Source organism: Cetorhinus maximus, chromosome 22 (genome assembly GCF_964194155.1).
Source record: "Cetorhinus maximus chromosome 22, sCetMax3.hap1.1, whole genome shotgun sequence".
Lineage (NCBI taxonomy): Eukaryota > Metazoa > Chordata > Chondrichthyes > Lamniformes > Cetorhinidae > Cetorhinus > Cetorhinus maximus.
Genome location: NC_135900.1, coordinates 38,127,738 through 38,150,835, shown reverse-complemented (window position 1 = coordinate 38,150,835; position 23,098 = coordinate 38,127,738). Strand labels below are relative to the sequence as shown.

Sequence of the window (23,098 nt, the reverse complement as noted above, 5' to 3'; positions counted from 1 at the left end):
GCAATAAATGCTTGCCCAGCCAGTGACACCCACATTCCATGAATCAATTAAACAAAACGCACAATGGACCTCCATAAAATCTTATGGAGTCCTCAGTTGCACACTGGATTTTTTTCCCCTGCCTTTCTGCTTCCAGTTCTGCATTGGAGTTTCTTTCAGGTGATCTCCCTGTGTGTCTTCACTTCAGGTGCCTTCAGTCAGGTCAGAATGTTGCTCCTTTAGTTTTCCAGTGTTTGAATTTCTGCTCCAGCTTCTCTGAGGTTCTGGGTTTTTCCATTCACTGCTGCGCTGCTGTATTTGTATGTTCACTAGGTCTTATGAAGAGGTTCTGAGTCTTGTATGGTTGAACATTGTGTTTATTGCTAACAAACACATAACTATGTACATACATACAGCTATGAGCTAACTCCATGCTTGATTCTACTTAGGTCTCTTTCCAGTCCACAACTGACACTAATTTCAGCTCATGTATCTCTTTGCATCACACTGTGGACAGTATTGTTACCCAGTCCCACATTAAGTCTTGCTATGCCAGATACCCTTATACTACAATACTAATGCACTCAACAACATGCCATTCATCAAGTGGCATGCTGGAAATGGTTAGGAGCGGCTTGGACACTATTTTTCTTCCAAACTGGTACCTGTAGTGCTGAAAATACTGGTCTAGATCCAAAATATTCATATTATAAATTTTCAATGGAAGTTTGCTTCCCACCCCCCACCCCCAGCCCCCCACACCCCATTGGAGTTTAGAAGAATGAGCGGTGATGTTATTGAAACCTATAAGATCATGAGGGAATTTGATAGGTAGATACCACAAGGATGTTTCCACTTGTGGGAGAGGCTAGAATAAGGGGCCACAGTTTAAGAATAAGAGGTCTCCCTTTTAAGATGGAGACGAGGAGGGGTTTCTCAGAGGGTTGCTAGAATGTGGAATTCTCTTCTCCAGAAAGCAGTGGAGACTGGGTCGTTGAATTTATTCAATACAGAGTTGGATAGATTATTGACTGACAAGGGAGTCAAGGGTTATTGGCGGGGGGGGGGGTGGGGGGCAGACAGGAAAATGAAGTTGAGACCATAAACAGATCAGCCATGACCTTATTGAATGGTGGAGCCGGCTCAAAGGGCCGAATGACCTACACCTGCTCCTTAGTCCTACTTTGCTATGCTTGAAATGTCTGGCGCTCACTTGGTTATGGCTTTTACTTCAAGTTATTGCAGCCCACCCCGTGATAAGCGGTTAAATGGTTGTCTTGGTCCGTGATTATTTATCACTGTTCGAACTCCAGGCAAAAATAATCTCCTACATGGTGCTTTTTTTTGCTTCATGTCCAAGTGTGTGGCAGCATTTATCATGGTAAAGAAAATACTCCGTATTATGTGTTTTGTAAGTAAGGAGCCTCAGTACTCTAAATTCCCCACCGCATTCTCATGCCATGGCAAAGCTTTGCCATGTGTTAAAGGTTGACATTTTAAAAGTGATGCTTTTAAAGCCTACTTGAACAATATAGGATCATGACATGAAAATCTTCAAATTAGGTCCTTCAGCCTTGGCGTGTAACATACTGGCGAACGCCGCTAGATCTGCTTTGCAAAGACTACAAATCCCAGAACAAACGACTGCCGGCGTGCTTGCCTCCTGTGGGTAGGAGAGTTATTTGAATACTGCTTGGCGGAGGCTGGTTGGTGTGAGTGAGACAGTGAGAAAGCGGCGCCTGCGCTGCGGGAGAAGGACCCGGGGCGGTTACAGCAGCAGCAGCCTCAGCACCGGCGCTTGTTACTTCTGAGTTCCGCTGACTTCAGGCTTGTGTTAAACCAGCGCCAGGTCACAACAGCAGCGCACACGGCGACCCATGCACACGGTAAGCACCGTCACCCACCTTTATCGTCTTTCCTCCTGTGAAACTCACCTGTTCCTTCCACCCTGGAGCGTCTGTCATTTGTTTTATTTATTTTTTTTGTTGCAAAAAGCCAGCAATACAATGAATGAATGAATGAATGCAGGTACCGTGCCTTGGGATGTGCATTGGGATACAGGCTGCCCAGTCGTTCTGTGATTGTGTTGTACATTTTCTTTTTAAAAAAAAAAATGCACGTTACGCAATAAGGACCGAAGGAACTGGATGTAAAAACTGAAAAACACACCAAAAAAGCTTCCGCCACGATGTTTCGGAGCGGAGGGGGGCGGGTAACGCTCTGGGAGCGATAGAGCGGGTGTGGAGCCGCTGCAGATGGCTGGACATTATGCTCTGTAGGAAAGCTCTGCCATTTCCTTTGCAATTCCACATGTTATATTTGAAAATAAGTATTGCACATTTTTATCTTTGATTTTTCACTATCTCGCCCACACTAGTAATGTCATTTTGAGTGTAGTCGCTCCCTTGCTTCAGTACTGATCCCTTACTGAGCATCCTTCCCGTATAGGGAAAGGAAAGGATAGGAAAATATAAGATGACAGTTTCCACAAACTGCAAGTGGGTGAGGACGACGTTTCGGCCCATCTACCCCCCGCCCCAGTTCCAATCCCCCAACTAGCTGCTTCTTACCTAGTTGCAAGTTTTAACCAGAGTGTTAACTCGGCGTTACCACGCTTGCTTATCTGTTTACTGCGATCAGAAATTATTTTTAAAAAAAACGCAAGTGAAGTTATTTTAATTTTGGCACAAGCTGAATAAGGCTAATCGTCTTTGGGGGGGCGCTGGTTAGGAATCTAATAAAACAAGCGTAAGCGGAAAGGCTGCACAATATTAGGACTAAGACAGGAGAGAGAGGACACTTGTGCATCAGATCGGATGCAGTGCTCACAAATCAACCCCGGGGCGGCGGTAGTGGAGCCGCTGTTTTAATGTTCAGTGGGTTGTTAGCACACGTCTTGGTGTTTCAACAGAAGCCTCGTGTTATACAGTAACGTGCCTTAATCTCTAAATTACTTCACAGTCATCGCTCGTATGTCAAAGGAGCCGGCAGAAGCGGTTGATTTATTTCGATAAGACTGTCTATAATTGGGCTGGCGAGAGGGAGAGAGGGTGACTTGTGCTGCGTCTCTGTAACGGGGCGGTGCCTCTAGACTTCGGTGTCTTACGATCAGCTGCAAGTGTTTTTCACGGAGTCATATAGCCCAAGCCACTGCAGATTCAATGTTCAATCCTCTTTCATTTTCTTTCTGAACTCGGGAATTCAGGTTTGGGAAATTTTGCAAGCGGCATTGGAAGAGGTTAATATCCGTTGGGATGTCACTTTGCCTTTGTGTGTCTGCATGGATTTTTACTAGTGGTTCCAGAAACTGGCCTCACATGAAAACTCCTTTTGCAAAGGGGTACTCACTACCTCTTTTGAGATATGTTTCCTCTAATTTTAGCTGCGGCGTGTCCAATTGTTGTAAGACAGTTCCTGTCCGTGGTTGCCATATTACTGACTCATTCGGTTAAGGAAGCAGGGTCTGAAGAAAATAAATTGTATTATTCATTTTCCGTCATTCCTTGCAACGGCCGGTTACTAAAAGCTCGACTTAACTCCTTTATGCTTGGCCTCCAGTTTGGCTGTATTTGGGCCACTCAGGTAGATTTATGGTTCGGCCTTTACTGTAAAAATAACGATGAGGCAAACGGGAGGGAGGAAATTATTCATTCGCAAATCGAGCAGCAACTTCAGGTAACAATGAAATGCAAACATCTGGAAGTTGCTGCCTGAGTTGTGTTGCTTCCCTATAGGCTGCAGGAAATGGTATCTTACATTCTGGCTACTTATTCCAATGTGTTGGACCGTACAAGTGGTGTCAGCTGTGGCTCAGTTCATAGCACCCTCGCCTTTGAATCAGAGGGTTGTGGGTTCATGACCCACTCCTGGAAAACCAAGAACTGTGATTGTACTCAAAAGAAGTTGCAATCTGTGACTGTTGGTAACTCGAAAGAGTTTCCTGTACTTGCATGGTAGATGCAGAAAATTGGGGCTTGCCCATTTTGGTCTCAGTACCTTTTTTAATGGCGTGATAAGTCTTAATATTACTGCCAGACAGTCGCCCTGAAAATTGACTTTTACATGATGTTGGTTGAATGATTAATGTTGGCCAGGATACTGGGATAATTCCCTTGCTCCTCTTCAGATAGTGCCATGGAATCTTTTACATGACTTGTGAGGCAGCAGATGGAACCTCAATTTAACATCCCATACAAAGGATGGCACCCCTGACAGTGCAACACTCCCTCAGTACTGGACTGAGGTGTCAGTCTGGATTATTTTAATAGTCTGTTGCGTATAAATGTGAGTGCCCTCAGTAATTCTCTTCAAAATAATTTGCATCACAACAGAAGGATGCAGTAAAATAATTGTTATGGTTTAGATCACAGGTTGTTTTGATGTGACCAAATGCTTAATGAAAGCAGTGGTGTTAAAGTGTGCCTTGAGGAAAAGAGGGAGGTGGAGATACAAACAGGTCTCGGCAGGGAATTCTGGAACTTGGCACCCTAGACAGCTGAAGACAACCACCATTGATGGGACAAAGGAGGTTGGAGACATACAAGAGGCCAGAATTGGAAGAAGTGGAGTGGGGGAAGAGGAGGGGAGAGCGGTGGGGGAGTGGGGGGAGGAGGAGGAGGAGGAGGAGGAGGGGGGAGTGGTGGAGGAGTGGGGGGAGGAGATGGAGGAGGAGGGGGGAGTGGTGGGGGAGTGGGGGGAGGAGGAGGAGGAGGAGGAGGGGGAGGGGGTGGGGAGGGGGAGTGGAGGGGGTGGGGAGGGGGAGTGGTAGGAGGGAGTGGTGTGGGGGGGTGGAGGGAGGGGGGGAGTGGTAGGAGGAGGTGGAGGGAGTGGGGAGTGGGAGTGGTGTGGGGGGGTGGAGGGAGGGGGGGAGTGGTAGGAGGAGGTGGAGGGAGTGGGGAGTGGTGGGGGAGGGGGAGTGGTGGGGGAGGGGGAGTGGTGGGGGAGGGGGAGTGGTGGGGGAGGGGGAGTGGTGGGGGAGGGGGAGTGGTGGGGGAGTGGGGAGTGGTGGGGGAGTGGGGAGTGGTGGGGGAGTGGTGAGTGGTGGGGGAGTGGGGAGGGGGAGTGGTGAGTGGTGGGGGAGGGGGAGTGGTGAGTGGTGGGGGAGGGGGAGTGGTGAGTGGTGGGGGAGGGGGAGTGGTGAGTGGTGGGGGAGGGGGAGTGGTGGGGGAGTGGGGAGGGGGAGTGGTGGGGGAGTGGTGGGGGAGTGGTGGGGGAGTGGGGAGGGGGAGTGGTGGGGGAGTGGGGAGGGGGAGTGGTGGGGGAGTGGGGAGGGGGAGTGGTGGGGGAGTGGTGGGGGAGTGGGGAGGGGGAGTGGTGGGGGAGGGGGAGTGGTGGGGGAGGGGGAGTGGTGGGGGAGGGGGAGTGGGGAGTGGTGGGGGAGGGGGAGTGGGGAGTGGTGGGGGAGTGGGGAGTGGTGGGGGAGGGGGAGTGGTGGGGGAGGGGGAGTGGGGAGGGTGGTGGTGGGGGAGGGGGGGGGCGTGGTGGGGGAGGGGGGGCGTGGTGTTGGTGTTGGTGGTGGGGGGGTGGAGGGGGGGGTGGGGGCGTGGTGGTGAGGGGGGAGGGGGCGTGGTGGTGGGGGGGAGGGCGTGTGGTGGTGGTGGTGGGGCGGCGTGGTGGTGGGGGTTGCGTGGTGGTGGTGGTGGGGGGTGCGTGGTGGTGGTGGTGGTGGTAGGGGGGGACGTGGTGGTGGTGGTGGGAGGGCGTGGTGGTGGTGGTGGTGGTGGGGGGGGGACGTGGTGGTGGTGGTGGTGGTGGGTGGGGGACGTGGTGGTGGGGGGGGGCGTGGTGGGGGGGCATGGTGGTGGGGGGGGCGTGGTGGTGGGGGCGGCGTGGTGGTGGGGGCGGCGTGGGGGGGGAGGGGGCGTGGTGGTGTGTGGGGAGGGGGCATGGTGGTGGGGGGTCGTGGTGGTGGTGGGGCGGGGGGAGGGGGAGTGGTGGGGGAGGTACGGGGGGTGCAGTGGTGTGAGGGAATGGGTGTTGGTGTGGGTGTGGGGGAGGGAGTGGTTGGGGGGGCAGGGAGTACACAGGGACATCAGACAGATAGAAATTGGAATCACTATGACACGACAATTCATAGCAGAAAAATAAGTGACAAAGGCAGCTTCTGTTGCTGGCCAGCATTTGCCTCCCATATGAAGGAAAAGTTTGGTTAATGAGATCCCTTGTTACAGTTCTCATTGTTTTGTCGAGCTCTTGTCCCATCCATGGTGCCTCACACGTCTTTAAAAAATGGGTGAATCATTAAACCAGTGGTCTTGCCTGTTGCAGTTGGACTCATAAAAGCTGCTTTTCTGTTTTGAAGATAAATCGAAGTTCAATTTGTTTTGGTGGAAAAAGACATTGGTTGCATTTTTCCTTTCTTTGAATTGTTGGTTGCTCAGCTTAATTCCCAACATCTGAGTCCTAATAATTGATATCTATTACAATGAATTGATATCTAGTTGGAGAGGTAGCCTTGAAAATTTCTAAAAGGTCATTGCTCACCGCTGCCTGTGCAGTTGGGGCAATATTGCAATTTCAGGGCTCAGAAATACAACTTTATCTGTACTTTTACATTCCTTCAAGCCATACCCAATATGGTTTTGTGCTTGACAAACAGTGGCAACTTCATGCCCCTTTCATCTCTCTTTCTATTTGCTGTGCCAGTACAAATGATGTAAAGCATGTGAACATCTTGTTATCATGGTCTGAATTTTACTTTAATAATAATGGGCTGTCAGTGCTTGCCATTATTACAGGGTAAATCTGACTGCAACTTCTAGCCTTCACACTCGCGTGGTTAAACATGGAAATGCAGAAGTTGCTGTCAGAGATAGCATGTTCCTCTATAGGGTGCAGTATTGCAGTCATTGCCGATTAACACAGCACTGAAATCACTGTAATAGCAAGAACTTGGAGTATTTAGCCACTAGCCCTGTACTAAACAAACAGCTGAAACAGTTAGGGCTAGAGCATTCAGGAGTAAGGGAGTTTTTAACGATATAATAATTATTGCTGACAAACCTCTCTGGTCCTGAAAAAAATAGTATTACGAGTGTGGAGTTTCATTCTTTCAAAGAATGTTAAAGATTTTCTTTAAAATAAAAATTTCAATATTTTTTCTTTATCTCTTTTATCTTTCTCTAAATCCCATCTATGTTTCTTAATACATGTTTCGCTCCCTGTGCATATTTCAAATAAAATTTATATTTTCTGTTTTTTACTTCCTGGTTTCGAGTCTGTGTGTTGCAGTGAGAATTCTTCAATCTGATTGGTTGAAGAGCCTGGCTGTTGTTTGTTCTATTCCAACACCACAGATCACCAACGGAGCCAAACTGAAACAGACAATGGCTGGGATTTTCCGTGCCAGCCGGCATCAGGTGTGTTCGGTGGTGTGAGCCGACAAGATGGCAAGAAGGCCAAAAATCAGTTTCACGATGTCATGAGACCAGTTTGCGATCGTATGCACTCCACGCCTATGGTGGGCCGCATTCTCCACCATCGGACACGGGGAACCTCATTGTAATACGTCAGCATATCATTATAAGGCCTGCCTGCCGGACTTATCCCACCCCCCTCCCACTGGATCGTCCACCCACATCGGCGGGAAAACACACCAATGTGTTTCACAACAGCATATATAAGGTGTGCATTTGGAAGGCTGCGCTTTGCTCAGGACTTCAAGGTTTGTTTGCCTACTTTGCTTCGGTCAGCACTCACAGTCATCAGCACCAGGCTTCACAGACAGCACCACATCACTTTTAGGGGGGCTCAGGGGTAGGACTCTACCTACCAGGTCAGCCATATGTGGGTGGCTTTGCAACAGATGCAGGGCAAGGTCTTGCTGGGGGAAGGGGAAGAAGTGGCCTCAGGTAAGGGAAGGAGCTGCAGGGTGAGGCTGTACTGGGTAAGGAGGGTATCACAGGGTGTGTGTGGCAGGGTTGGGGGGGGCACATATTGATCTGTGCAAGTGGCCTCAATATGGTTGGGGCTGAGGAGGCAGTCTCCAGAGGGGATGAGGCCAGATGGACATGTGGGGGTTTTTGTGTGAGAATGGGTGGTGATGTCCCTTAAGCTGGCAGTGAGTGACATGCCAGTGAAGGTGTGATGGGCTTGTGTGTGAATTTAGAGTGATAAGATGGTTGCCTTACCCTGGCGGCACGGATGAGATCATTCATCAGCTTTCTGCACTGGATGGCTGACCTCTTGTGTGCAGCAATGGCACTGACCACCTCTGCTGCCACCTCCTGTGGCCAGAGCGGGGGTAGAGGGCATCCATGGCATTCAAAAGGCGCTCGAGGGCTTCAGTCTTCTTGCCTTTCTGGACCATATCATCTTTGCTGCAGCCCTGGGCTGGAAGCACTGAGCATGGCTGTACTTTAACTGTGGTGCCTGGAGTGATGAAGTGGTGAGGTGATGGCATGGCAGGTGAATCGGAGCCTGCCTGCCATCGAAACAATGTGCTTCCCAGGAATGCATAATTAATGTGGCAGGTTTAGGATGATACGGTGTGAAAACCAGCCATCGCGGCCGGCAGGTAAAACGCCATTTTACCTGCCCACTGCCGCATTTAGTGCAAACCTGGGATGATTCCGCCTGATGAATTAGTAGAAATACTCGTTGATGAGCCCACAGAAAGTTTACGGGCAACTGTATGCACAGTGGATGCCAAAGCTGTTCCTTCGCTGCTGAGGGCAGAATCCTAGCCAATAGTTCATACTGCAATTAATACCTTAGAAAGAGCAGAGAACAGGGGAAAGCAAATGAGAGCCTTATAACTTAAGTTGAAGGATACCAGGGGTCAATATTTGTGAAATAAAGGAAGGAAAATATTAGCTGGTGAATTTATTCTACCAAATACCCTACTTTTGGTTCACTGAAGACAATATTATTTTGTCAATTTAAAATAGAGAAATGGTGGTTTAGTTCAGTAATTTACGACAGCTTACACCATTCAGGAGATTGGTAAAGCTCAGAGTTTCCTATTTGTTTGGTAATGCAGTAGTGGGGCATTGGGCTGGATTTTTGCATATTGTAAGCTGTGTGTGTGATTAAATCAAACATAGAACCATAGAACCATTAAAAAGTTACAGCACAGAAGGAGGCAATTCAGCCCTTCTTGTCCATGCCAGCCCGAGGACACCCTGGTGCCCTTTCTAATCCCATCTTCCTGCACCCGGCCCATAGCCCTGCAGCTTACGGCACTTTAGGTGCAGATCCAGGTATTTTTTAAAAAGATTAGAGTTTCTGCCTCTACCACCAACTTGGGCAGCGAATTCCAGACACCCACACCCTCTGCGTAAAAAAGTTTTTCCTCATGTCCCCCCTACACCTTCTGCCACTTATCTTGAATCTATGTCCCCTGGTTCTAGAATTCTCTATCAAGGGAAACAATTTTATCCTGTCCACTCTATCTATTCCCCATATAATTTTATACACCTCAATCAAGTCACCTCTCAGCCTTCTTTGTTCCAGGGAAAATAACCCCAATCTATCCAATCTCTCCTCGTAGCTACACTTTTTTTAACCCTGGCAACATTCTTGTAAACCTCCTCTGCACTCTCTCCAGAGCTATTACGTCCTTCCTGTAATGTGGTAACCAGAACTGCACACAATACTCCAGTTGTGGCCTCACCAGTGTTTTATACAATTCCAACATTATATCCTTACTTTTATATTCTATACCTCTGCCAATGAAGGAGAGCATTCCATATGCCTTCTTTACAACCTTGTCTACTTGAACTGCTGCCTTCAGGGACCTGTGTACTTGTATGCCAAGATCTCTCACTTCATCTACCCCTCTTAGGATATTTCCATTTATTTCATAATCCCTGTAACTGTTTGACCTCCCTAAATGTATGATCTCACAGTTCTCTATGTTAAAATCCATCTGCCACATAACCGCCCAATCCACCATCTATATCGTTTTGGAGATTATGGCTATCCTCTACACTATCCACTACTCAGCCAATCTTTGTGTCATCTGCAGATTTCCCAATCGTGCCCCCCACGTTCACGTCCAAATCATTAATATATAACACAAACAGCAAGGGTCCCAACACCAAGCCCTGTGGAACACCACTTGAGACAACTTTCCATTCGCAAGGGCATCTATCGACCATTACCCTTTGTTTCCTGTTACAAAGCCAATCTTTTATCCAATTTGCCACATTTCCCTGAATTCCATGGGCTTTTACTTTCCTGACCAATCTGCCATGTGGGACCTTGTCAAAGGCCTTGCTAAAACCCATGTACACAACATCCACTGCACTACCTTCATTAACCCTTCTTATCACTTCCTCAAAGAATTCAATCAAATTTGTGAGGCAAGACCTTCCTTTAACGAATCCATGCTGACCATTCCTGACTAGTCCATGCCTTTCCACATGACAGTTAATCTTATCTCTCAGGATTAATTCTACTAACTTGCTCACCACTGATGTAAGACTAACTGGCCTATAATTGTTTGGCATTTCCTTTGATCCCTTTTTAAACAATGGAACTAGGTTTGCATTTCTCCAGTCCTCTGGTACTTCCCCTGTATCTAGTGAAGATTGGAAAATCATCCTCAGAGCATCTGCTATCTCCTCCCTGACTTCCTTCAGCAGCCTCGGAAACAATCCATCTGGCCCTGGTAAACAGTGTATGGACTTCCTCTTTCACCCCTGTTTTTGCATGTTTCCTTCTACTCTTTCATTTATATGTGTCTTTCACCTCTTTATGTTTGTCTTTCACTTCAATCTGTCTCTCTATTCCAATTATGCAATTGCCTGTCTTGTCTGCTGAATCGCTCATTCATTCATTTTTGTATTTTTATGGTATTTTACTTCTGTCTCTCCCTTCATTTTATTCTTTTACTATTTTTCACCTTTTTCTCTTTTCCTTATTCTCTAATTGCCATCTGCAACTGTGGATGGGGCAAGGCAGCTATATTGGGATTTGGGTTGGTGAGTTAGATTCAATTGCAATGTGTCTGTGCATTGGGCACCCAATTGTATCCTGGTGGATGAGATATGTATGAAAGTCTCCTGTTTAGCCTTCTACAGATGGGGCAGCAGTGTTGAAGTCTTCAAGCTCAACCATCCTTCATGTTTGCTCTTGAGGGTTGCTTTGAGTTAGCAAGTCATTCTGAGGTGGGCTGGCCAAGCATTAATGACAATTCTCTCTGCATAGAGTTCAATAAAAGTGAGGTGCGAAATATTAATAAAAAGCACTTAATTCTGGAGATGCTCTGTGTCAGTGCTAGTTGGCTTGCTCGTAGAGTTGTGGAATAAAATACATCAGACAGTTCTGCTGGCAGACAGAATGTAATTGGCACCACACGTGCCTCACTCCAGTTAGAACCTGGCTTAATAATCGACAGACATTGCAATTCCCCTTCATGAATTGCACTCAACCAATTTACCCATGGTTCTGTGCTGATTGGGGGAAGTGGGGTTTATTAGCTACAAGACAGTTTTTATTACGGCCAAATTAAATTGGGAAGAAGACTGAATTCAGGTTCTGGATCAGGCATTGGACAACCTACATTTATAGGAATCCTATTATCAGGATTCCATTTTTAAAAAATACGAAAATGTTTTGGGGTTTTTAAACAGACAAGATTCCCCCCCCTCCCCCGGCAACCTTTTTGGTCCTGCTTGTGCAATATACTATGATTGCCTAGGAATATGTGACCAGTTCCCATGTCTCTTATGTTATCAATCTGAAACCAGCTGCTAGGGGTATGTGAGAGTGGCCGAGGATAACTTTTCTTCTGTTTGAGTCTGGCCTGCACTCAGGGGCCTCCACATAGCAGCACAACTGAGATCAGTAGCTTAATGTGCAAATGACCATGGTGATGACTACCATAGCAATCTATGGCATACATTTGTGGCGCTAATACACTGCATTATAATTGAATGATTGGCATCTTAAACAATAGGTGGTGATGCTATTATTGTGAGAATAGCTGGGGGCCTGATGAAAAGAGGGAGTAGATAGAATTCTGGTTTAATAATTCGTGATATCATTGTGACTTCTGAGACAAATTTTTGGCTGCTCAGAGAATCCACGGAAATGGGGAGTGGTTGGAAAAATGGAGTTGAGGCCAAAGATTAGCCATGGCCGTATTACATAGAAACAGAAAGTAGGAGCAGGAGTAGGTCATTCACCCCTTCGAGCCTGCTTCGCCATTCACAGAATCACACAATGCAGAAGAGGCCCTTCGGCCCATCGAGTCTGCACCGACACGTGAGAAACACCTGACCTACCTACCTAATTCCATTTACCAGCACTTGGCCCATAGCCTTGAATGTTATGACGTGCCAAGTGCTCATCCAGGTACTTTTTAAAGGATGTGAGGCAACCCGCCTCCACCACCCTCCCAGGCAGCGCATTCCAGACCGTCACCACCCTCTGGGTAAAAAAGTTTTTCCTCACATTCCCCCTAAACCTCCTGCCCCTCACCTTGAACTTGTGTCCCCTCGTGACTGACCCTTCAACTAAGGGAAACAGCAGCTCCATGTCCACCCTGTCCATGCCCCTCATAATCTTGTACACCTCAATCAGGTCGCCCCTTAGTCTTCTCTGCTCCAACGAAAACAGCCCAAGTCTATCCACAGAGATAAAAACAAAAAACTGCGGATGCTGGAAATCCAAAACAAAAATAGAAATACCTGGAAAAACTCAGCAGGTCTGGCAGCATCGGCAGAGAAGAACAAAGTTGACGTTTCAAGTCCTCATTACCCTTCAACAGAGCTAAGTAGAAATGGGAAAGGGGTGAAATATAAGCTGGTTTAAGGGTGGGTGGGGGGGAAAGAAGGGGGGGTGGGTTGTTGGGACAAGCAAGCAGTGATAGGAGGAGATAACCAAAAGATGTCACAGACAAAAGATCAAAGAGGTGTTGAAGGTGGTGATATTATCTAAAAGAATGCTAATTAAAAGTGAAGAGCAGGAAAGCAAGGTACCTCTAGTGGGGGTGGGGTGAAATAACCGATGGGTAGAATACATTTAAAAATAATGGAAATAGGTGGGAAAAGAAAAATCTATATAAATTATTGGAAAAAACAAAAGGGAGGGGGAAGAAATGGAAAGGGGGTGGGGATAGAGGAGGGAGTTTAAGATTTAAAGTTGTTGAACTCAGTATTCAGTCCGGAAGGCTGTAAAGTGCCTAGTCGGAAGATGAGGTGCTGTTCCTACAGTTTGCGTTGAGCTTCACTGGAACAATGCAGCAAGCCAAGGACAGACATGTGGGAAAGAGAGCAGGGTGGAGTGTTAAAATGGCAAGCGACAGGGAGGTCTGGGTAATGCTTGCGGACAGACCAAAGGTGTTCTGCAAAGTGGTCACCCAGTCTGCGTTTGGTCTCTCCAATGTAGAGGAAACCCCATTGGGAGCAACGAATGCAGTAGACTAAGTTGGGGGAAATGCAAGTGAAATGCTGCTTCACTTGAAAGGAGTGTTTGGGCCCTTGGACGGTGAGGAGAGAGGAAGCGAAGGGGCAGGTATTGCATAATTTGCGTTTGCATGGGGAGGTGCCGTAGGTGGGGGTTGAGGAGTAGGGGGTGATGGAGGAGTGGACCAGGGTGTCGCGGAGGGAACGATCCCTACGGAATGCTGCCGGGGGGGGTGAAGGGAAGATGTGTTTAGTGGTGGCATCATGCTGGAGTTGGCGGAAATGGCGGAGGATGATCCTTTGAAAGTGGAGGCTGGTGGGGTGATAAGTGAGGACAAGGGGGACCCTATCATGTTTCTGGGAAGGAGGAGAAGGTGTGAGGGCGGATGCGCGGGAGATGGGCTGGACACGGTTGAGGGCCCTGTCAACTACCGTGGGTGGAAAACCTCGGTTAATGAAGAAGGAGGACATGTCAGAGGAACTGTTTTTGAAGGTAGCGTCATCAGAACAGATGCGACGGAGGCGAAGGAACTGAGAGAATGGGATGGAGTCCTTACAGGAAGCGGGGTATGAGGAGCTGTAGGCGAGGTAGCTGTGGGAGTCGGTAGGCTTGTAATGGATATTGGTGGACAGTCTATCACCAGAAATTGAGACAGAGAGGTCAAGGAAGGGAAGGGAAGTGTCAGAGATGGACCATGCGAAAATGATGGAAGGATGGAGATTGGAAGCAAAATTAATAAATTTTTCCAGGTCCCGACGAGAGCATGAAGCAGCACCAAAGTAATCATCGATGTACCGGAGAAAGAGTTGTGGGAGGGGGCCGGATTAGGACTGGAACAAGGAATGTTCCACATACCCCATAAAGAGATAGGCATAGCTGGGGCCCATGCGGGTACCCATAGCCACACCTTTTATTTGGAGGAAGTGAGAGGAGTTAAAGGAGAAATTGTTCAGTGTGAGAACAAGTTCAGCCAGACGGAGGAGAGTAGTGGTGGATGGGGATTGTTCGGGCCTCTGTTCGAGGAAGAAGCTGAGAACCCTCAGACCATCCCGGTGGGGGATGGAGATGTAGAGGGATTGGACGTCCATGGTGAAGAGGAGGCGGTTGGGGCCAGGGAACTGGAAATTGTTGATGTGACGTAAGGTGTCAGAGGAATCACGGATGTAGGTGGGAAGGGAGTCAAGGTAGCGAGAAATGAGTTCCGTGGGGCAGGAACAGGCTGACACGATCGGTCTGCCGGGACAGTCCTGTTTGTGGATTTTGTGTAGGAGGTAGAAGCGGGCCTTCCGAGGTTGGGCGACTATCAGGTTGGAAGCTGTGGAAGGAAGATCTCCAGAGGAGATGAGGTCAGTGACAGTCCTGGAAACAATGGCTTGATGTTCAGTGGTGGGGTCATGGTCCAGGGAGAGGTAGGAGGAAGTGTCTGCGAGTTGACGCTCAGCCTCTGCGAGGTAGAGATCAGTGCGCCAGATAACAACAACACCACCCTTGTCAGCAGGTTTGATGACAATGTTAGGGTTGGACCTGAGAGAACGGAGTGCAGTAAGTTCAGAGAGAGACAGGTTAGAATGGGTGAGAGGAGCAGAGAAATTGAGACGACTAATGTCACTCCGACAGTTCTCAATGAAAAGATCAAGAGAAGGTAAGAATCCAGAGGGAGGGGTCCAAGTGGAGGGGGAATATTGGATGTGGGTAAAAGGATCCGTTGAACGGGGAGAGGACTCCTGCCCAAAGAAGTGAGCACGGAGACGAAGACGGCGGAAGAAGAGTTCTGCATCGTGTTTAGCCCGAAATTCATTGAGATGAGGGCGTAAGGGTATGAAACTAAGTCCTTTGCTGAGCACTGAACGTTCAACGTCGGAGAGGGGAAGGTCAGGGGGTATAGTGAATACACGGCCGGGGCTGGGATTGGAAGATGGGGTGAGGACGGAGGGACAGGCAGGGGTGGAGGGTCCTGGACAGGTGTTGGTGTCGATGAGTTGTTGGAGCTTGCATTCCTTAGCACTTGTGAGAAAGAGAAAAAGTTTCTTGTTGAGGCATCGGATGAGACGAAGAATAAAATGAAACTGGGGGCACGTGCAGCTTTGAAAAAGGGTGCGGCGGTGCTGCTGGAGGGAGAGGTCGAGTGTGTTCATATGGCGGCGCATGGCATGAGTGTGGATCTCAGAATGTGACGGGAACAGCAGTCCGAGAAACGTTTTATGTCCCGGAGATACCTGTAATCCTGGGTGGGTTCAAAACATGAGGGATGGAATTTCAGTTGAAATCCACGTGGGGTAATCGGAGACGGAGACAGTCACTGAGAAAGGAAATATGGCTGTGAAAGCGGGTTTTAGTAAACACCTTGTCAAACACCAGGAGAGAAATGGAAAGCAATGAAGGTGAACAAGGCAAAAGAGAGATTCGAAAATCCTGACGGAGAGTAGTACAAAACTTCTTCAAGGTAGGCATTTCTTGAAGAGAAGTATCAGTGAATTAAACACAGAGATAAAAACAAAAAACTGCGGATGCTGGAAATCCAAAACAAAAATAGAAATACCTGGAAAAACTCAGCAGGTCTGGCAGCATTGGCGGAGAAGAGCAAAGTTGACGTTTTGAGTCCTCATGACCCTTCAGCAGAACTAAGTAGAAATGGGAAAGGGGTGAAATATAAGCTGGTTTAAGGGGGGTGGTGGGGGGGGGGGGTGGTGGGGGGGGGTTGTTGGGACAAGCAAGCAGTAGTAGGAGGAGATAACCAAAAGACTGACTAAGTACTTTACAGCCTTCTGGACTGAATATTGAGTTCAACAACTTTAGATCTTAAACTCCCTCCTCTGTCCCCACCCCCTTTCCATTTCTTCCCCCTCCCTTTTGTTTTTTCCAATAATTTATATAGATTTTTTTTTCCCACCTATTTCCATTATTTTTAAATGCATTCCACCCATCGGTTATTTCACCCCACCCCCACTAGAGCTACCTTGCTTGTCCTGCTCTCCACTCTTAATTAGCATTCTTTTAGATAATATCACCACCTTCAACACCTCTTTGATCTTTTGTCTGTGACATTTTTTGGTTATCTCCTCCTATCACTGCTTGCTTGTCCCAACAACCCACCCCCCCTTCTTTCCCCCCCCCACCCTTAAACCAGCTTATATTTCACCCCTTTCCCATTTCTACTTAGTTCTGTTGAAGGGTCACGACTCGAAACGTCAACTTTGCTCTTCTCTGCCGATGCTGCCAGACCTGCTGAGTTTTTCCAGGTATTTCTATTTTTGTCCAAGTCTATCCAGCCTCTCTTCATAACTTAAATGTTTCATCCCAGGCAACATCCTGGTGAATCTCCTCTGCACCCCCCTCCCCCAGTGCAATTACATCCTTCCTATAATGTGGTGACCAGAACTGCACACAGTACTCCAGCTGTGGCCTCACCAAGGTTCTATACAACTCCAACATGACCTCCCTACTTTTGTAATCTATGCCTTGATTGATAAAGGCAAGTGTCCCAAATGCGTTTTTCACTACCCCACTAACATGCCCCTCTGCCTTCAGAGATCTATGGACACACATGCCAAGGTCCCTTTGTTCCTCGGAACTTCCTAGTGCCATGCTGTTCATTGAATACTTCCTTGTCAAATTACTCCTTCCTAAGTGTATCACCCCACACATTTCAGGGTTAAATTCCATCTGCCACTTATCTGCCCATTTGATCATCCCGTCTATATCTTTCTGTAGCCAATGACACTCAATCTCACTGTTAACCACCCGGCCAATCTTTGTGTCACCCGCAAACTTACTAATCCTACCCCCCGCATAGTCATCTATGTTGTTTATATAAATGACGAATAATAGGGGACCGAGCATAGATCCCTGTGGTACGCCACTGGGCACTGGCTTTCAGTCACTAAAGCATCCTTCTGTCATCACCCTCTGTCTCCTACAACTAAGCCAATTATTATTATTCATTATGATCATCCAACTCAATAGCCTGCTCCCACTTTCTCCCCATACCCTTTCATCCCTTTCGCCCCAAGAGCTATATCGAACTCCTTCTTGAAAACATACAATGTTTTGGTCTCAGCTACTTTCTGTGGTAGCAAATTCCACAGGCTCACCACTCTCTGGGTGAAGAAATTTCTCCTCATTTCAGTCCTAAATGGTCTACCCCGTATCCTCAGACTGTGACCCCTGGTTCTGGACTCCCCCAACATCGGGAACATCCTTCCTGCATCTACCCTGTCTAGTCCTGTTAGAATTTTATAGGTTTCTATGAGATCCCCCCCTTATTCTTCTGAACTCCAGTGAATATAACCCTAACCGACTCAATCTCTCCTCATATGTCAGTCCCGCCATCCCAGGAATCAGTCTGGTAAACCTTCGCTGCACTCCCTCTATCGCAAGAACATCCTTCCTCAGATAGTTGTGTTCTTCACAACTTATTTCAATTAATTTCCCTAATCATGTTGCATAAAATGACGAATGTCAACATTTTTTTGAAGTGACTTATATAGTCAGGGAAACGATTCTGGAGGAGTTATGAAGTGTGATAAATTGAAGAAGTTGAACTGGCAGAAATAGAGAAGAAATTACATGTTTGTGACACATCCATTGATTAACACCTCTTTAATAATGTAGCTATCCAACTGTGTCCAGCTTGATTCCTAATCCGTTGCACAACAAGAAGCAATAGCTTGTGTTCTGGAGTATTGCAGTATAGTGGTAATGTTACTTGATTAGTAGTCCAGTGGCCTGCATTAATAACCTGGAGGCATGAGTTCAAATCCCACCATGGCAGCTGGAGAATTGTAATTCAATCTGTTGGTGAATTAAAATCTGGAACCGAAAGCCTGTACCATTAATGGTGACCATGAAAGTACCAGATTTTCACAAAACCTAATATCCTTTAGGGAGGGAAATCTGCTGTTCTTATCTGATCGGGTCTACATGTGTGACTCTTGCAAATGTGGTTAGCTCTCAACTTCCCTTTGAAAGGGCGTAGCAAGCCATCAGTTGTATTTAAGAAGGTGACTTACTTTCTCAAATGGAATTAAGGATGGGCAATAGATGCGGATCTTATTGGTAATGCCAAATCCTGAGTGTTAAAGATTGGAGCTATCATCTTCAGGTTGGGAAAAAAAACTTAACCAAAATATTCAACAGTTCAGAAGAACAAGGTGTTAAAAATTTTTTTTTTGCAATTGCTTGATTTTAATAAGAGTTATTCATCAACTCTTAATTTTTAAAGGGTTGAACTTTTAGAGATGTACTTTACTTAGCAAAGTAGTAGAGAGAAGGAAAGGCCCTGTAATAAATTTGCATACATATTTGCAGATAATGAATTTATGATCCCAATCTTCCTGTACACAATGGCAGTACACTTCTCTTAAGCCATTTACTTCTAAGAAAAGTAACCTGAGAAGCACAGTATAGTACAGTGAGTATTAAAGATTGGAGCTGTCATCTTCAGGTTGGTTAAATGGTCAAATTGTACCTGAGATCATTTTGGGAAGCAGACATAAACTGAATGAATGTGTGCTTCTGCTCTTGTTTGCCAGTTTAAATAGTACAAATTTAGAATGTTGACTGAATGCACCTTTTTGATGGATCAAACTTAAAAGCTGTTAACTTTCTTGTTACCATCAAGTGGTGGTCAATGTGACAGCAGTCACCAACAGCCAGACAGCTTCAACCTTGTCAGCCCAGTTGTCTCATATTGGTAGGGCAGCAATTTAATCAATAACTGTCAGCACCTTTTCACTCCTTATTACCCCTTTTCAACTCTGAAGTTTTGAGGAGAACATTTATGACACCTTATTTGAATAACTATGTATGATTGTGTGCTGTAAGCATGCTCAATACAGGAAGCACAGCAAGCATGACTCTTTAAAGTTTGTTTCAAGTGCATGGTCTCGCTTATCTCCTCCCTTCCTGCCAGTACTTTGAAGAGTTATAAGGGAGGTGCGTTACCACCAGATTCTAGTAAAATTACTGTGATATACATACAGAAAATTGGGTAAGGCAGTCATTCTCATAGCTATTGAGTTTTTTGGCTATTGTTTTTACTTTCCTGCTAACAAAATCAGACTGCATTATAAACAAGGTGTTTACAGTTTTCTTGCACAAGAGCAAAACCTTAAATGTATAGAGTGATATGCAAAACTGTACACTAGTGATTGAATATTAATTCTCTTTCCTAATGTGCCAATGTGGAAGTGTGGAAAAATATCTCTTGTAAGATCTGCTCAGGAAACATTACCGCAGGAGTACGTTGACATAATTATTGTGTGAAGGTCTAGTGTCTATAATATGAAATTAAAAATAAAGCATGCATTTGCTTTTACATGTCACTGTCCAGTTAGAAAACATTGAAAATTTCAGTTGTGAGTTCGTTCTGTGAGTGTGAAAGCCCCAGCTGGAACAGAACTTTCCTGTTTCAGTAACATTATAATATTGTTGTCAGAAATTTGAGACATTTATTAAACACAGTAGTTCCATATTTAATACGATAGACACATGTGAATGAGATTATCTCTGATCAGCCGTATGCACTGCAACCAATTAAATTGACTTTTTTATTTGTTGCTTTTTATTTATGTTCCTGGACCCAATTGTAAACACTCCACTCTCTCTGGGTAGGTGGCATGAAAGTGTTCTCTGTTGGTTGGCTGCTGTTATGATCCCAGACCAGACCTCCAAATTTATTACGACCTGGTTATGGAACAGTAACTTTCGTTGTGAACTAGAAGAAATTTGAAATCCCAATTACTTACTAGGTGAATAAAGTCACAAGATTCCACGTTTTAAACGAACAGAAGAAATTTTACCATAGAAAATTCAGCAAAGCAAACAATCAATATTAAAAACAAAAAGCTAAAAGCTACTGCGGATGCTGGAAATCCAAAACAAAAACAGAATTACCTGGAAAAACTCAGCAGGTCTGGCAGCATCGGCGGAGAAGAAATCAGTTAACGTTTCGAGCCTTCATGGCCCTTCGGCAGAACTAGAGCATAGTTAGAAGAAGGGAGAAATATAAATTGGCTTAAGGTGGGTGGGGGTGGGGAGAGACACATTGAGGGTGTGGTGATTGTGGAGATGAGCAGATAATCAAAAGATGTCACAGACAAAAGGGTCAAAGAGGTGTTGAAGGTGGTGGTATTTGTCTGAGAAAAGTGCTAATTAAGAATGGAAGACAGGATATTCAAAGTACAGCTCTAGTGGGGGTGGGGTGGAAAGACTAAAGGTTTTAGTTTTAGATTTAAAAATAATGGAAATAGGTGGGGAAAGAAGAATCTATATAAATTATTTTAAAAAAAAGCGGGGGAGGGGGGAAAGAAACGGGTTGGGGATGGGGGGAGGGGGAGTTTAAGATCTAAAGTTGTTGAATTCAATATTCAGCCCGGAGGGCTGTAAAGTGCCTAGTCGGAAGATGAGGTGCTGTTCCTCCAGTTTGCGTTGGGCTTCACTGGAACAATGCAGCAAGCCAAGGACAGACATGTTGGCAAGAGAACAGGGTGGAGTGTTAAAATGGCAAGCGACAGGGAGGTTTGGGTCTTTCTTGCGGACAGACCGCAGGTGTTCCGCAAAACGGTTGCCCAGTTTGCGTTTGGTCTCTCCAATGTAGAGGAGACCGCATTGGGAGCAACGAATGCAGTAGACTAAGTTAGGGGAAATGCAAGTGAAATGCTGCTTCACTTGAAAGGAGTGTTTGGGCCCTTGGACGGTGAGGAGAGAGGAAGTGAAGGGGCAGGTGTTGCATCTTCTGCGTGGGCATGGGGAGGTGCCATAAGTGGGGGTTGAGGAGTAGGGGGTGATGGAGGAGTGGACCAGGGTGTCCCGGAGGGAACGATCCCTACGGAATGCCGTCAGGGGGGGTGAAGGGAAGATGTGTTTGGTGGTGGCATCATGCTGGAGTTGGCGGAAATGGCGGAGGATGATCCTTTGAATGCGGAGGCTGGTGGGGTGATAAGTGAGGACAAGGGGGACCCTATCATGTTTCTGGGAAGGAGGAGAAGGCGTGAGGGAGGATGCGCGGGATATGGGCCGGACACGGTTGAGGGCCCTGTCAACGACCGTGGATGGAAAACCTCGGTTAAGGAAGAAGGAGGACATGTCAGAGGAGCTGTTTTTGAAGGTAGCGTCATCAGAACAGATGCGACGGAGGCGAAGGAACTGAGAGAATGGGATGGAGTCTTTACAGGAAGCGGGGTGTGAGGAGCTGTAGTCGAGGTAGCTGTGGGAGTCGGTAGGCTTGTAATGGATATTGGTGGACAGTCTATCATCAGAAATTGAGACAGAGAGGTCAAGGAAGGGAAGAGAAGTGTCAGAGATGGACCATGTGAAGATGATGGAGGGGTGGAGATTGGAAGCAAAATTAATAAATTTTTCCAGGTCCCGACGAGAGCATGAAGCAGCACCGAAGTAATCATCGATGTACCGGAGAAAGAGTTGTGGGAGGGGGCCGGATTAGGACTGGAACAAAGAATGTTCCACATACCCCTTAAAGAGACAGGCATAGCTGGGGCCCATGCGGGTACCCATAGCCACACCTTTTATTTGGAGGAAGTGAGAGGAGTTAAAGGAGAAATTGTTCAGTGTGAGAATAAGTTCAGCCAGACGGAGGAGAGTAGTGGTGGATGGGGATTGTTGGGGCCTCTGTTCAAGGAAGAAGCTAAGGGCCCTCAGACCATCCTGGTGGGGGATGGAGGTGTAGAGGGATTGGACATCCATGGTGAAGAGGAAGCGGTTGGGGCCAGGGAACTGGAAATTGTTGATGTGACGTAAGGTGTCAGAGGAATCACGGATGTAGGTGGGAAGGGACTGGACAAGGGGAGAGAGAAGGGAGTCAAGATAACGAGAAATGAGTTCCATGGGGCAGGAACAGGCTGACACGATCGGTCTGCCAGGACAGTTCTGTTTGTGGATTTTGGGTAGGAGGTAGAAGCGGGCCGTCCGAGGTTGGGCGTCTATCAAGTTGGAAGCTGTGGGAGGAAGATCTCCAGAGGAGATGAGGTCAGTGGCAGTCCTGGAAACAATGGCTTGATGTTCAGTGGTGGGGTCATGGTCCAGGGAGAGGTAGGAGGAAGTGTCTGCGAGTTGACGCTCAGCCTCTGCGAGGTAGAGGTCAATGCCCCAGACAACAACAGTACCACCCTTGTCAGCGGGTTTGATGACAATGTTGGGGTTGGACCTGAGAGAACGGAGTGCAGTGAGTTCAGAGAGAGACAGATTAGAATGGGTGAGAGGAGCAGAGAAATTGAGACGGCTAATGTCACGCCGACAGTTCTCAATGAAAAGATCAAGAGAAGGTAAGAATCCAGAGGGAGGGGTCCAAGTGGAGGGAGAATATTGGAGGTGGGTAAAAGGATAATCAATATTATCTATTTTATACTCTAACATACAATTATTATGAAGTAAACATGAATTAACAGGCAACCTGTAATTGAACACACCACAAACTGCACATTACATGGCAGACACCACCAAGACAGATCCCACTAATTTCTCAGCAACGCACCCAGACATCAGTGATCACTGTGAGTCACAAAATCCTTTACACTTCTGTCTTCCTCACGAGGGATTTCAGCTCCCCTCTTCTGAGGATCTATTCCCTGATTTCCCTCAAAAGCCATTCCAACTCAAACTGCCCCAATGACTGCTCACTTCCCAGTTCCTCAATCTCTTCTCCTGAGACCATTAGCAGATTTCTCAACTAGCATGTTGAAGGAAGGGAGCTCGTTAGACTTCTATTTCAAAGATGAATTTGAGTGCAGGATGGAGCCTATTGAGGTGT

General features: G+C 46.8%; 1 protein-coding gene across 5 annotated transcripts in view; it reads left to right on the top strand.

The window, feature by feature from the left end:
* Nucleotides 1-1,693: 1,693 nt before the first annotated feature.
* The window catches only part of LOC144696607 (fatty acyl-CoA reductase 1), a 215,775-nt gene continuing 194,370 nt past the window's right edge, over nucleotides 1,694-23,098 (top strand). For 2 of the 5 annotated variants that reach the window (XM_078568115.1, XM_078568110.1), the window contains exon 1: nucleotides 1,695-1,865. The gene's annotated coding sequence lies outside the window, so the exon portion shown is untranslated. Of the gene's footprint in view, nucleotides 1,866-7,544; nucleotides 7,643-23,098 lie in introns of those variants that run through there. The other 3 variants (XM_078568113.1, XM_078568114.1, XM_078568112.1) reach the window with 3 other exon arrangements.